Below are 12,965 nucleotides of genomic sequence, written 5' to 3'. Positions count from 1 at the left end.
ATATATTAATCCCGTTATATTATGTTTGACGTTTGCGATATGTTTAAGCTCGATGCTCATTGCTCGCGCGTCTTGGGGCGGCTTTGTGGCGCGAAGAGCGCGTTCTGAAAGGGGTGGAAAAAACTCGTGTTGCTGCGGTATGGAGGGAGGGGTGGAAACCGTGGAAAACTCGTCTCCGTGATTGAGCGGGAGAGTAAGTAGTATAGGACATTATCCATTGTTAGGGAACGGTTGTAATGGTAGTGAGAATGTAGAATCGTCTTTGGAGCGGACCTGGGAGTGGCAAGCATAAGGGACGAAGACGGGGAAACATGTCGGATGCGATCATACCAGCACTAAAGCACCGGATCCCATCAGAACTCCGAAGTTAAGCGTGCTTGGGCGAGAGTAGTACTAGGATGGGTGACCTCCTGGGAAGTCCTCGTGTTGCATTGCTTTTATAATTATTTTTGGCGCCTTGTGACAAACATGTCGCACGTGCGCGATATATATTAATCCCGTTATATTATGTTTGACGTTTGCGATATGTTTAAGCTCGATGCTCATTGCTCGCGCGTCTTGGGGCGGCTTTGTGGCGCGAAGAGCGCGTTCTGAAAGGGGTGGAAAAAACTCGTGTTGCTGCGGTATGGAGGGAGGGGTGGAAATCGTGGAAAACTCGTCTCCGTTATTGAGCGGGAGAGTAAGTAGTATAGGACATTATCCATTGTTAGGGAACGGTTGTAATGGTAGTGAGAATGTAGAATCGTCTTTGGAGCGGACCTGGGAGTGGCAAGCATAAGGGACGAAGACGGGGAAACATGTCGGATGCGATCATACCAGCACTAAAGCACCGGATCCCATCAGAACTCCGAAGTTAAGCGTGCTTGGGAGAGAGTAGTACTAGGATGGGTGACCTCCTGGGAAGTCTTCGTGTTGCATTCCTTTTATAATTATTTTTTGCGCCTTGTGACAAACATGTCGCACGTGCGCGATATATATTAATCCCGTTATATTATGTTTGACGTTTGCGATATGTTTAAGCTCGATGCTCATTGCTCGCGCGTCTTGGGGCGGCTTTGTGGCGCGAAGAGCGCGTTCTGAAAGGGGTGGAAAAAACTCGTGTTGCTGCGGTATGGAGGGAGGGGTGGAAACCGTGGAAAACTCGTCTCCGTGATTGAGCGGGAGAGTAAGTAGTATAGGACATTATCCATTGTTAGGGAACGGTTGTAATGGTAGTGAGAATGTAGAATCGTCTTTGGAGCGGACCTGGGAGTGGCAAGCATAAGGGACGAAGACGGGGAAAACATGTCGGATGCGATCATACCAGCACTAAAGCACTGGATCCCATCAGAACTCCGAAGTTAAGCGTGCTTGGGCGAGACTAGTACTAGGATGGGTGACCTCCTGGGAAGTCCTCGTGTTGCATTCCTTTTATAATTATTTTTTGCGCCTTGTGACAAACATGTCGCACGTGCGCGATATATATTAATCCCGTTATATTATGTTTGACGTTTGCGATATGTTTAAGCTCGATGCTCATTGCTCGCGCGTCTTGGGGCGGCTTTGTGGCGCGAAGAGCGCGTTCTGAAAGGGGTGGAAAAAATTCGTGTTGCTGCGGTATGGAGGGAGGGGTGGAAACCGTGGAAAACTCGTCTCCGTGATTGAGCGGGAGAGTAAGTAGTATAGGACATTATCCATTGTTAGGGAACGGTTGTAATGGTAGTGAGAATGTAGAATCGTCTTTGGAGCGGACCTGGGAGTGGCAAGCATAAGGGACGAAGACGGGGAAACATGTCGGATGCGATCATACGAGCACTAAAGCACCGGATCCCATCAAAACTCCGAAGTTAAGCGTGCTTGGGCGAGAGTAGTACTAGGATGGGTGACCTCCTGGGAAGTCCTCGTGTTGCATTCCTTTTATAATTATTTTTTGCGCCTTGTGACAAACATGTCGCACGTGCGCGATATATATTAATCCCGTTATATTATGTTTGACGTTTGCGATATGTTTAAGCTCGATGCTCATTGCTCGCGCGTCTTGGGGCGGCTTTGTGGCGCGAAGAGCGCGTTCTGAAAGGGGTGGAAAAAACTCGTGTTGCTGCGGTATGGAGGGAGGGGTGGAAACCGTGGAAAACACGTCTCCGTGATTGAGCGGGAGAGTAAGTAGTATAGGACATTATCCATTGTTAGGGAACAGTTGTAATGGTAGTGAGAATGTAGAATCGTCTTTGGAGCGGACCTGGGAGTGGCAAGCATAAGGGACGAAGACGGGGAAACATGTCGGATGCGATCATACCAGCACTAAAGCACCGGATCCCATCAGAACTCCGAAGTTAAGCGTGCTTGGGCGAGAGTAGTACTAGGATGGGTGACCTCCTGGGAAGTCCTCGTGTTGCATTCCTTTTATAATTATTTTTTGCGCCTTGTGACAAACATGTCGCACGTGCGCGATATATATTAATCCCGTTATATTATGTTTGACGTTTGCGATATGTTTAAGCTCGATGCTCATTGCTTGCGCGTCTTGGGGCGGCTTTGTGGCGCGAAGAGCGCGTTCTGAAAGGGGTGGAAAAAACTCGTGTTGCTGCGGTATGGAGGGAGGGGTGGAAACCGTGGAAAACTCGTCTCCGTTATTGAGCGGGAGAGTAAGTAGTATAGGACATTATCCATTGTTAGGGAACGGTTGTAATGGTAGTGAGAATGTAGAATCGTCTTTGGAGCGGACCTGGGAGTGGCAAGCATAAGGGACGAAGACGGGGAAACATGTCGGATGCGATCATACCAGCACTAAAGCACCGGATCCCATCAGAACTCCGAAGTTAAGCGTGCTTGGGCGAGAGTAGTACTAGGATGGGTGACCTCCTGGGAAGTCCTCGTGTTGCATTCCTTTTATAATTATTTTTTGCGCCTTGTGACAAACATGTCGCACGTGCGCGATATATATTAATCCCGTTATATTATGTTTGACGTTTGCGATATGTTTAAGCTCGATGCTCATTGCTCACGCGTCTTGGGGCGGCTTTGTGGCGCGAAGAGCGCGTTCTGAAAGGGGTGGAAAAAACTCGTGTTGCTGCGGTATGGAGGGAGGGGTGGAAACCGTGGAAAACTCGTCTCCGTGATTGAGCGGGAGAGTAAGTAGTATAGGACATTATCCATTGTTAGGGAACGGTTGTAATGGTAGTGAGACTGTAGAATCGTCTTTGGAGCGGACCTGGGAGTGGCAAGCATAAGGGACGAAGACGGGGAAACATGTCGGATGCGATCATACCAGCACTAAAGCACCGGATCCCATCAGAACTCCGAAGTAAAGCGTGCTTGGGCGAGAGTAGTACTAGGATGGGTGACCTCCTGGGAAGTCCTCGTGTTGCATTCCTTTTATAATTATTTTTTGCGCCTTGTGACAAACATGTCGCACGTGCGCGATATATATTAATCCCGTTATATTATGTTTGACGTTTGCGATATGTTTAAGCTCGATGCTCATTGCTCGCGCGTCTTGGGGCGGCTTTGTGGCGCGAAGAGCGCGTTCTGAAAGGGGTGGAAAAAACTCGTGTTGCTGCGGTATGGAGGGAGGGGTGGAAACCGTGGAAAACTCGTCTCCGTGATTGAGCGGGAGAGTAAGTAGTAAAGGACATTATCCATTGTTAGGGAACGGTTGTAATGGTAGTGAGAATGTAGAATCGTCTTTGGAGCGGACCTGGGAGTGGCAAGCATAAGGGACGAAGACGGGGAAACATGTCGGATGCGATCATACCAGCACTAAAGCACCGGATCCCATTAGAACTCCGAAGTTAAGCGTGCTTGGGCGAGAGTAGTACTAGGATGGGTGACCTCCTGGGAAGTCCTCGTGTTGCATTCCTTTTATAATTATTTTTTGCGCCTTGTGACAAACATGTCGCACGTGCGCGATATATATTAATCTCGTTATATTATGTTTGAAGTTTGCGATATGTTTAAGCTCGATGCTCATTGCTCGCGCGTCTTGGGGCGGCTTTGTGGCGCGAAGAGCGCGTTCTGAAAGGGGTGGAAAAAACTCGTGTTGCTGCGGTATGGAGGGAGGGGTGGAAACCGTGGAAAACTCGTCTCCGTGATTGAGCGGGAGAGTAAGTAGTATAGGACATTATCCTTTGTTAGGGAACGGTTGTAATGGTAGTGAGAATGTAGAATCGTCTTTGGAGCGGACCTGGGAGTGGCAAGCATAAGGGACGAAGACGGGGAAACATGTCGGTTTGCGATCATACCAGCACTAAAGCACCGGATCCCATCAGAACTCCGAAGTTAAGCGTGCTTGGGCGAGAGTAGTACTAGGATGGGTGACCTCCTGGGAAGTCCTCGTGTTGCATTCCTTTTATAATTATTTTTTGCGCCTTGTGACAAACATGTCGCACATGCGCGATATATATTAATCCCGTTATATTATGTTTGACGTTTGCGATATGTTTAAGCTCGATGCTCATTGCTCGCGCGTCTTGGGGCGGCTTTGTGGCGCGAAGAGCGCGTTCTGAAAGGGGTGGAAAAAACTCGTGTTGCTGCGGTATGGAGGGAGGGGTGGAAACCGTGGAAAACTCGTCTCCGTGATTGAGCGGGAGAGTAAGTAGTATAGGACATTATCCATTGTTAGGGAACGGTTGTAATGGTAGTGAGAATGTAGAATCGTCTTTGGAGCGGACCTGGGAGTGGCAAGCATAAGGGACGAAGACGGGGAAAACATGTCGGATGCGATCATACCAGCACTAAAGCACCGGATCCCATCAGAACTCCGAAGTTAAGCGTGCTTGGGCGAGACTAGTACTAGGATGGGTGACCTCCTGGGAAGTCCTCGTGTTGCATTCCTTTTATAATTATTTTTTGCGCCTTGTGACAAACATGTCGCACGTGCGCGATATATATTAATCCTGTTATATTATGTTTGACGTTTGCGATATGTTTAAGCTCGATGCTCATTGCTCGCGCGTCTTGGGGCGGCTTTGTGGCGCGAAGAGCGCGTTCTGAAAGGGGTGGAAAAAACTCGTGTTGCTGCGGTATGGAGGGAGGGGTGGAAACCGTGGAAAACTCGTCTCCGTGATTGAGCGGGAGAGTAAGTAGTATAGGACATTATCCATTGTTAGGAAACGGTTGTAATGGTAGTGAGAATGTAGAATCGTCTTTGGAGCGGACCTGGGAGTGGCAAGCATAAGGGACGAAGACGGGGAAACATGTCGGATGCGATCATACCAGCACTAAAGCACCGGATCCCATCAGAACTCCGAAGTTAAGCGTGCTTGGGCGAGAGTAGTACTAGGATGGGTGACCTCCTGGGAAGTCCTCGTGTTGCATTCCTTTTATAATTATTTTTTGCGCCTTGTGAGAAACATGTCGCACGTGCGCGATATATATTAATCCCGTTATATTATGTTTGACGTTTGCGATATGTTTAAGCTCGATGCTCATTGCTCGCGCGTCTTGGGGCGGCTTTGTGGCGCGAAGAGCGCGTTCTGAAAGGGGTGGAAAAAACTCGTGTTGCTGCGGTATAGAGGGAGGGGTGGAAACCGTGGAAAACTCGTCTCCGTGATTGAGCGGGAGAGTAAGTAGTATAGGACATTATCCATTGTTAGGGAACGGTTGTAATGGTAGTGAGAATGTAGAATCGTCTTTGGAGCGGACCTGGGAGTGGCAAGCATAAGGGACGAAGACGGGGAAACATGTCGGATGCGATCATACCAGCACTAAAGCACCGGATCCCATCAGAACTCCGAAGTTAAGCGTGCTTGGGCGAGAGTAGTACTAGGATGGGTGACCTCCTGGGAAGTCCTCGTGTTGCATTCCTTTTATAATTATTTTTTGCGCCTTGTGAGAAACATGTCGCACGTGCGCGATATATATTAATCCCGTTATATTATGTTTGACGTTTGCGATATGTTTAAGCTCGATGCTCATTGCTCGCGCGTCTTGGGGTGGCTTTGTGGCGCGAAGAGCGCGTTCTGAAAGGGGTGGAAAAAACTCGTGTTGCTGCGGTATGGAGGGAGGGGTGGAAACCGTGGAAAACTCGTCTCCGTGATTGAGCGGGAGAGTAAGTAGTATAGGACATTATCCATTGTTAGGGAACGGTTGTAATGGTAGTGAGAATGTAGAATCGTCTTTGGAGCGGACCTGGGAGTGGCAAGCATAAGGGACGAAGACGGGGAAACATGTCGGATGCGATCATACCAGCACTAAAGCACCGGATCCCATCAGAACTCCGAAGTTAAGCGTGCTTGGGCGAGAGTAGTACTAGGATGGGTGACCTCCTGGGAAGTCCTCGTGTTGCTTTCCTTTTATAATTATTTTTTGCGCCTTGTGACAAACATGTCGCACGTGCGCGATATATATTAATCCCGTTATATTATGTTTGACGTTTGCGATATGTTTAAGCTCGATGCTCATTGCTCGCGCGTCTTGGGGCGGCTTTGTGGCGCGAAGAGCGCGTTCTGAAAGGGGTGGAAAAAACTCGTGTTGCTGCGGTATGGAGGGAGGGGTGGAAACCGTGGAAAACTCGTCTCCGTGATTGAGCGGGAGAGTAAGTAGTATAGGACATTATCCATTGTTAGGGAACGGTTGTAATGGTAGTGAGAATGTAGAATCGTCTTTGGAGCGGACCTGGGAGTGGCAAGCATAAAGGACGAAGACGGGGAAACATGTCGGATGCGATCATACCAGCACTAAAGCACCGGATCCCATCAGAACTCCGAAGTTAAGCGTGCTTGGGCGAGAGTAGTACTAGGATGGGTGACCTCGTGGGAAGTCCTCGTGTTGCATTCCTTTTATAATTATTTTTTGCGCCTTGTGACAAACATGTCGCACGTGCGCGATATATATTAATCCCGTTATATTATGTTTGACGTTTGCGATATGTTTAAGCTCGATGCTCATTGCTCGCGCGTCTTGGGGCGGCTTTGTGGCGCGAAGAGCGCGTTCTGAAAGGGGTGGAAAAAACTCGTGTTGCTGCGGTATGGAGGGAGGGGTGGAAACCGTGGAAAACTCGTCTCCGTGATTGAGCGGGAGAGTAAGTAGTATAGGACATTATCCATTGTTAGGGAACGGTTGTAATGGTAGTGAGAATGTAGAATCGTCTTTGGAGCGGACCTGGGAGTGGCAAGCATAAGGGACGAAGACGGGGAAAACATGTCGGATGCGATCATACCAGCACTAAAGCACCGGATCCCATCAGAACTCCGAAGTTAAGAGTGCTTGGGCGAGACTAGTACTAGGATGGGTGACCTCCTGGGAAGTCCTCGTGTTGCATTCCTTTTATAATTATTTTTTGCGCCTTGTGACAAACATGTCGCACGTGCGCGATATATATTAATCCTGTTATATTATGTTTGACGTTTGCGATATGTTTAAGCTCGATGCTCATTGCTCGCGCGTCTTGGGGCGGCTTTGTGGCGCGAAGAGCGCATTCTGAAAGGGGTGGAAAAAACTCGTGTTGCTGCGGTATGGAGGGAGGGGTGGAAACCGTGGAAAACTCGTCTCCGTGATTGAGCGGGAGAGTAAGTAGTATAGGACATTATCCATTGTTAGGAAACGGTTGTAATGGTAGTGAGAATGTAGAATCGTCTTTGGAGCGGACCTGGGAGTGGCAAGCATAAGGGACGAAGACGGGGAAACATGTCGGATGCGATCATACCAGCACTAAAGCACCGGATCCCATCAGAACTCCGAAGTTAAGCGTGCCTGGGCGAGAGTAGTACTAGGATGGGTGACCTCCTGGGAAGTCCTCGTGTTGCATTCCTTTTATAATTATTTTTTGCGCCTTGTGACAAACATGTCGCACGTGCGCGATATATATTAATCCCGTTATATTATGTTTGACGTTTGCGATATGTTTAAGCTCGATGCTCATTGCTCGCGCGTCTTGGGGCGGCTTTGTGGCGCGAAGAGCGCGTTCTGAAAGGGGTGGAAAAAACTCGTGTTGCTGCGGTATGGAGGGAGGGGTGGAAACCGTGGAAAACTCGTCTCCGTGATTGAGCGGGAGAGTAAGTAGTATAGGACATTATCCATTGTTAGGGAACGGTTGTAATGGTAGTGAGAATGTAGAATCGTCTTTGGAGCGGACCTGGGAGTGGCAAGCATAAGGGACGAAGACGGGGAAACATGTCGGATGCGATCATACCAGCACTAAAGCACCGGATCCCATCAGAACTCTGAAGTTAAGCATGCTTGGGCGAGAGTAGTACTAGGATGGGTGACCTCCTGGGAAGTCCTCGTGTTGCATTCCTTTTATAATTATTTTTTGCGCCTTGTGACAAACATGTCGCACGTGCGCGATATATATTAATCCCGTTATATTATGTTTGACGTTTGTGATATGTTTAACCTCGATGCTCATTGCTCGCGCGTCTTGGGGCGGCTTTGTGGCGCGAAGAGCGCGTTCTGAAAGGGGTGGAAAAAACTCGTGTTGCTGCGGTATGAAGGGAGGGGTGGAAACCGTGGAAAACTCGTCTCCGTGATTGAGCGGGAGAGTAAGTAGTATAGGACATTATCCATTGTTAGGGAACAGTTGTAATGGTAGTGAGAATGTAGAATCGTCTTTGGAGCGGACCTGGGAGTGGCAAGCATAAGGGACGAAGACGGGGAAACATGTCGGATGCGATCATACGAGCACTAAAGCAACGGATCCCATCAGAACTCTGAAGTTAAGCGTGCTTGGGCGGGTGACCTCCTGGGAAGTCCTCGTGTTGCATTCCTTTTATAATTATTTTTTGCGCCTTGTGACAAACATGTCGCACGTGCGCGATATATATTAATCCCGTTATATTATGTTTGACGTTTGCGATATGTTTAAGCTCGATGCTCATTGCTCGCGCGTCTTGGGGCGGCTTTGTGGCGCGAAGAGCGCGTTCTGAAAGGGGTGGAAAAAACTCATGTTGCTGCGGTATGGAGGGAGGGGTGGAAACCGTGGAAAACTCGTCTCCGTGATTGAGCGGGAGAGTAAGTAGTATAGGACATTATCCATTGTTAGGGAACGGTTGTAATGGTAGTGAGAATGTAGAATCGTCTTTGGAGCGGACCTGGGAGTGGCAAGCATAAGGGACGAAGACGGGGAAACATGTCGGATGCGATCATACCAGCACTAAAGCACCGGATCCCATCAGAACTCCGAAGTTAAGCGTGCTTGGGCGAGAGTAGTATTAGGATGGGTGACCTCCTGGGAAGTCCTCGTGTTGCATTCCTTTTATAATTATTCTTTGCGCCTTGTGACAAACATGTCGCACGTGCGCGATATATATTAATCCTGTTATATTATGTTTGACGTTTGCGATATGTTTAAGCTCGATGCTCATTGCTCGCGCGTCTTGGGGCGGCTTTGTGGCGCGAAGAGCGCGTTCTGAAAGGGGTGGAAAAAACTCGTGTTGCTGCGGTATGGAGGGAGGGGTGGAAACCGTGGAAAACTCGTCTCCGTGATTGAGCGGGAGAGTAAGTAGTATAGGACATTATCCATTGTTAGGGAACGGTTTTAATGGTAGTGAGAATGTAGAATCGTCTTTGGAGCGGACCTGGGAGTGGCAAGCATAAGGGACGAAGACGAGGAAACATGTCGGATGCGATCATACCAGCACTAAAGCACCGGATCCCATCAGAACTCCGAAGTTAAGCGTGCTTGGGCGAGAGTAGTACTAGGATGGGTGACCTCCTGGGTAGTCCTCGTGTTGCATTCCTTTTATAATTATTTTTTGCGCCTTGTGACAAACATGTCGCACGTGCGCGATATATATTAATCCCGTTATATTATGTTTGACGTTTGCGATATGTTTAAGCTCGATGCTCATTGCTCGCGCGTCTTGGGGCGGCTTTGTGGCGCGAAGAGCGCGTTCTGAAAGGGGTGGAAAAAACTCGTGTTGCTGCGGTATGGAGGGAGGGGTGGAAACCGTGGAAAACTCGTCTCCGTGATTGAGCGGGAGAGTAAGTAGTATAGGACATTATCCATTGTTAGGGAACGGTTGTAATGGTAGTGAGAATGTAGAATCGTCTTTGGAGCGGACCTGGGAGTGGCAAGCATAAGGGACGAAGACGGGGAAACATGTCGGATGCGATCATACCAGCACTAAAGCACCGGATCCCATCAGAACTCCGAAGTTAAGCGTGCTTGGGCGAGAGTAGTACTAGGATGGGTGACCTCCTGGGAAGTACTCGTGTTGCATTCCTTTTATAATTATTTTTTGCGCCTTGTGACAAACATGTCGCACGTGCGCGATATATATTAATCCCGTTATATTATGTTTGACGTTTGCGATATGTTTAAGCTCGATGCTCATTGCTCACGCGTCTTGGGGCGGCTTTGTGGCACGAAGAGCGCGTTCTGAAAGGGGTGGAAAAAACTCGTGTGGCTGCGGTATGGAGGGAGGGGTGGAAACCGTGGAAAACTCGTCTCCGTGATTGAGCGGGAGAGTAAGTAGTATAGGACATTATCCATTGTTAGGGAACGGTTGTAATGGTAGTGAGAATGTAGAATCATCTTTGGAGCGGACCTGGGAGTGGCAAGCATAAGGGACGAAGACGGGGAAACATGTCGGATGCGATCATACCAGCACTAAAGCACCGGATCCCATCAGAACTTCGAAGTTAAGCGTGCCTGGGCGAGAGTAGTACTAGGATGGGTGACCTCCTGGGAAGTCCTCGTGTTGCATTCCTTTTATAATTATTTTTTGCGCCTTGTGACAAACATGTCGCACGTGCGCGATATATATTAATCCCGTTATATTATGTTTAACGTTTGCGATATGTTTAAGCTCGATGCTCATTGCTCGCGCGTCTTGGGGCGGCTTTGTGGCGCGAAGAGCGCGTTCTGAAAGTGGTGGAAAAAACTCGTGTTGCTGCGGTATGGAGGGAGGGGTGGAAACCGTGGAAAACTCGTCTCCGTGATTGAGCGGGAGAGTAAGTAGTATAGGACATTATCCATTGTTAGGGAACGGTTGTAATGGTAGTGAGAATGTAGAATCGTCTTTGGAGCGGACCTGGGAGTGGCAAGCATAAGGGACGAAGACGGGGAAACATGTCGGATGCGATCATACCAGCACTAAAGCACCGGATCCCATCAGAACTTCGAAGTTAAGCGTGCCTGGGCGAGAGTAGTACTAGGATGGGTGACCTCCTGGGAAGTCCTCGTGTTGCATTCCTTTTATAATTATTTTTTGCGCCTTGTGACAAACATGTCGCACGTGCGCGATATATATTAATCCCGTTATATTATGTTTGACGTTTGCGATATGTTTAAGCTCGATGCTCATTGCTCGCGCGTCTTGGGGCGGCTTTGTGGCGCGAAGAGCGCGTTCTAAAAGGGGTGGAAAAAACTCGTGTTGCTGCGGTATGGAGGGAGGGGTGGAAACCGTGGAAAACTCGTCTCCGTGATTGAGCGGGAGAGTAAGTAGTATAGGACATTATCCATTGTTAGGGAACGGTTGTAATGGTAGTGAGAATGTAGAATCGTCTTTGGAGCGGACCTGGGAGTGGCAAGCATAAGGGACGAAGACGGGGAAACATGCCGGATGCGATCATACCAGCACTAAAGCACCGGATCCCATTAGAACTCCGAAGTTAAGCGTGCTTGGGCGAGAGTAGTACTAGGATGGGTGACCTCCTGGGAAGTCCTCGTGTTGCATTCCTTTTATAATTATCTTTTGCGCCTTGTGACAAACATGTCGCACGTGCGCGATATATATTAATCCCGTTATATTATGTTTGACGTTTGCGATATGTTTAAGCTCGATGCTCATTGCTCGCGCGTCTTGGGGCGGCTTTGTGGCGCGAAGAGCGCGTTCTGAAAGGGGTGGAAAAAAACTCGTGTTGCTGCGGTATGGAGGGAGGGGTGGAAACCGTGGAAAACTCGTCTCCGTGATTGAGCGGGAGAGTAAGTAGTATAGGACATTATCCATTGTTAGGGAACGGTTGTAATGGTAGTGAGAATGTAGAATCGTGTTTGGAGCGGACCTGGGAGTGGCAAGCATAAGGGACGAAGACGGGGAAACATGGCGGATGCGATCATACCAGCACTAAAGCACCGGATCCCATCAGAACTCCGAAGTTAAGCGTGCTTGGGCGAGAGTAGTACTAGGATGGGTGACCTCCTGGGAAGTCCTCGTGTTGCATTCCTTTTATAATTATTTTTTGCGCCTTGTGACAAACATGTCGCACGTGCGCGATACATATTAATCCCGTTATATTATGTTTGACGTTTGCGATATGTTTAAGCTCGATGCTCATTGCTCGCGCGTCTTGGGGCGGCTTTGTGTCGCGAAGAGCGCGTTCTGAAAGGGGTGGAAAAAACTCGTGTTGCTGCGGTATGGAGGGAGGGGTGGAAACCGTGGAAAACTCGTCTCCGTGATTGAGCGGGAGAGTAAGTAGTATAGGACATTATCCATTGTTAGGGAACGGTTGTAATGGTAGTGAGAATGTAGAATCGTCTTTGGAGCGGACCTGGGAGTGGCAAGCATAAGGGACGAAGACGGGGAAACATATCGGATGCGATCATACCAGCACTAAAGCACCGGATCCCATCAGAACTCCGAAGTTAAGCGTGCTTGGGCCAGAGTAGTACTAGGATGGGTGACCTCCTGGGAAGTCCTTGTGTTGCATTCCTTTTATAATTATTTTTTGCGCCTTGTGACAAACATGTCGCACGTGCGCGATATATATTAATCCCGTTATATTATGTTTGACGTTTGCGATATGTTTAAGCTCGATGCTCATTGCTCGCGCGTCTTGGGGCGGCTTTGTGGCGCGAAGAGCGCGTTCTGAAAGGGGTGGAAAAAACTCGTGTTGCTGCGGTATGGAGGGAGGGGTGGAAACCGTGGAAAACTCGTCTCCGTGATTGAGCGGGAGAGTAAGTAGTATAGGACATTATCCATTGTTAGGGAACGGTTGTAATGGTAGTGAGAATGTAGAATCGTCTTTGGAGCGGACCTGGGAGTGGCAAGCATAAGGGACGAAGACGGGGAAACATGTCGGATGCGATCATACCAGCACTAAAG

The 12,965-nt window shown here is 48.9% G+C and overlaps 25 non-coding genes across 25 annotated transcripts; all 25 read left to right on the top strand.

The window, feature by feature from the left end:
- Positions 1-316: 316 nt before the first annotated feature.
- On the top strand, positions 317-435 carry LOC123175443 (5S ribosomal RNA). Its single transcript, XR_006487909.1, has one exon. It is a non-coding gene; the product is annotated as a 5S ribosomal RNA (ribosomal RNA).
- Positions 436-802: 367 nt separating this feature from the next.
- Positions 803-921, top strand: LOC123175453 (5S ribosomal RNA). Its single transcript, XR_006487918.1, has one exon. It is a non-coding gene; the product is annotated as a 5S ribosomal RNA (ribosomal RNA).
- A 368-nt stretch (positions 922-1,289) lies between these two features.
- LOC123175442 (5S ribosomal RNA) lies at positions 1,290-1,408 on the top strand. Its single transcript, XR_006487908.1, has one exon. It is a non-coding gene; the product is annotated as a 5S ribosomal RNA (ribosomal RNA).
- A 367-nt stretch (positions 1,409-1,775) lies between these two features.
- On the top strand, positions 1,776-1,894 carry LOC123175454 (5S ribosomal RNA). The gene has a single exon (XR_006487919.1). It is a non-coding gene; the product is annotated as a 5S ribosomal RNA (ribosomal RNA).
- Positions 1,895-2,261: 367 nt separating this feature from the next.
- LOC123175428 (5S ribosomal RNA) lies at positions 2,262-2,380 on the top strand. The gene has a single exon (XR_006487895.1). It is a non-coding gene; the product is annotated as a 5S ribosomal RNA (ribosomal RNA).
- Positions 2,381-2,747: 367 nt separating this feature from the next.
- On the top strand, positions 2,748-2,866 carry LOC123175459 (5S ribosomal RNA). The gene has a single exon (XR_006487922.1). It is a non-coding gene; the product is annotated as a 5S ribosomal RNA (ribosomal RNA).
- A 367-nt stretch (positions 2,867-3,233) lies between these two features.
- Positions 3,234-3,352, top strand: LOC123175437 (5S ribosomal RNA). The gene has a single exon (XR_006487903.1). It is a non-coding gene; the product is annotated as a 5S ribosomal RNA (ribosomal RNA).
- Positions 3,353-3,719: 367 nt separating this feature from the next.
- On the top strand, positions 3,720-3,838 carry LOC123175433 (5S ribosomal RNA). Its single transcript, XR_006487899.1, has one exon. It is a non-coding gene; the product is annotated as a 5S ribosomal RNA (ribosomal RNA).
- A 368-nt stretch (positions 3,839-4,206) lies between these two features.
- Positions 4,207-4,325, top strand: LOC123175441 (5S ribosomal RNA). The gene has a single exon (XR_006487907.1). It is a non-coding gene; the product is annotated as a 5S ribosomal RNA (ribosomal RNA).
- A 368-nt stretch (positions 4,326-4,693) lies between these two features.
- LOC123175436 (5S ribosomal RNA) lies at positions 4,694-4,812 on the top strand. The gene has a single exon (XR_006487902.1). It is a non-coding gene; the product is annotated as a 5S ribosomal RNA (ribosomal RNA).
- A 367-nt stretch (positions 4,813-5,179) lies between these two features.
- LOC123175458 (5S ribosomal RNA) lies at positions 5,180-5,298 on the top strand. Its single transcript, XR_006487921.1, has one exon. It is a non-coding gene; the product is annotated as a 5S ribosomal RNA (ribosomal RNA).
- Positions 5,299-5,665: 367 nt separating this feature from the next.
- LOC123175451 (5S ribosomal RNA) lies at positions 5,666-5,784 on the top strand. Its single transcript, XR_006487916.1, has one exon. It is a non-coding gene; the product is annotated as a 5S ribosomal RNA (ribosomal RNA).
- A 367-nt stretch (positions 5,785-6,151) lies between these two features.
- On the top strand, positions 6,152-6,270 carry LOC123175438 (5S ribosomal RNA). The gene has a single exon (XR_006487904.1). It is a non-coding gene; the product is annotated as a 5S ribosomal RNA (ribosomal RNA).
- A 367-nt stretch (positions 6,271-6,637) lies between these two features.
- LOC123175429 (5S ribosomal RNA) lies at positions 6,638-6,756 on the top strand. Its single transcript, XR_006487896.1, has one exon. It is a non-coding gene; the product is annotated as a 5S ribosomal RNA (ribosomal RNA).
- A 368-nt stretch (positions 6,757-7,124) lies between these two features.
- LOC123175434 (5S ribosomal RNA) lies at positions 7,125-7,243 on the top strand. Its single transcript, XR_006487900.1, has one exon. It is a non-coding gene; the product is annotated as a 5S ribosomal RNA (ribosomal RNA).
- Positions 7,244-7,610: 367 nt separating this feature from the next.
- LOC123175430 (5S ribosomal RNA) lies at positions 7,611-7,729 on the top strand. Its single transcript, XR_006487897.1, has one exon. It is a non-coding gene; the product is annotated as a 5S ribosomal RNA (ribosomal RNA).
- Positions 7,730-8,096: 367 nt separating this feature from the next.
- LOC123175452 (5S ribosomal RNA) lies at positions 8,097-8,215 on the top strand. The gene has a single exon (XR_006487917.1). It is a non-coding gene; the product is annotated as a 5S ribosomal RNA (ribosomal RNA).
- Positions 8,216-9,051: 836 nt separating this feature from the next.
- LOC123175440 (5S ribosomal RNA) lies at positions 9,052-9,170 on the top strand. The gene has a single exon (XR_006487906.1). It is a non-coding gene; the product is annotated as a 5S ribosomal RNA (ribosomal RNA).
- Positions 9,171-9,537: 367 nt separating this feature from the next.
- On the top strand, positions 9,538-9,656 carry LOC123175444 (5S ribosomal RNA). Its single transcript, XR_006487910.1, has one exon. It is a non-coding gene; the product is annotated as a 5S ribosomal RNA (ribosomal RNA).
- Positions 9,657-10,023: 367 nt separating this feature from the next.
- On the top strand, positions 10,024-10,142 carry LOC123175435 (5S ribosomal RNA). Its single transcript, XR_006487901.1, has one exon. It is a non-coding gene; the product is annotated as a 5S ribosomal RNA (ribosomal RNA).
- Positions 10,143-10,509: 367 nt separating this feature from the next.
- On the top strand, positions 10,510-10,628 carry LOC123175446 (5S ribosomal RNA). The gene has a single exon (XR_006487912.1). It is a non-coding gene; the product is annotated as a 5S ribosomal RNA (ribosomal RNA).
- A 367-nt stretch (positions 10,629-10,995) lies between these two features.
- LOC123175445 (5S ribosomal RNA) lies at positions 10,996-11,114 on the top strand. The gene has a single exon (XR_006487911.1). It is a non-coding gene; the product is annotated as a 5S ribosomal RNA (ribosomal RNA).
- Positions 11,115-11,481: 367 nt separating this feature from the next.
- On the top strand, positions 11,482-11,600 carry LOC123175431 (5S ribosomal RNA). The gene has a single exon (XR_006487898.1). It is a non-coding gene; the product is annotated as a 5S ribosomal RNA (ribosomal RNA).
- A 368-nt stretch (positions 11,601-11,968) lies between these two features.
- Positions 11,969-12,087, top strand: LOC123175439 (5S ribosomal RNA). The gene has a single exon (XR_006487905.1). It is a non-coding gene; the product is annotated as a 5S ribosomal RNA (ribosomal RNA).
- A 367-nt stretch (positions 12,088-12,454) lies between these two features.
- LOC123175447 (5S ribosomal RNA) lies at positions 12,455-12,573 on the top strand. Its single transcript, XR_006487913.1, has one exon. It is a non-coding gene; the product is annotated as a 5S ribosomal RNA (ribosomal RNA).
- Positions 12,574-12,965: the final 392 nt, after the last annotated feature.

This window comes from Triticum aestivum, unplaced genomic scaffold, assembly GCF_018294505.1.
Source record: "Triticum aestivum cultivar Chinese Spring unplaced genomic scaffold, IWGSC CS RefSeq v2.1 scaffold4665, whole genome shotgun sequence".
Classification (NCBI taxonomy): Eukaryota; Viridiplantae; Streptophyta; class Magnoliopsida; order Poales; family Poaceae; genus Triticum; species Triticum aestivum.
The sequence above is the reverse complement of the archived record's forward strand: the minus strand, read 5'-3'. Positions and strand labels throughout refer to the sequence as shown.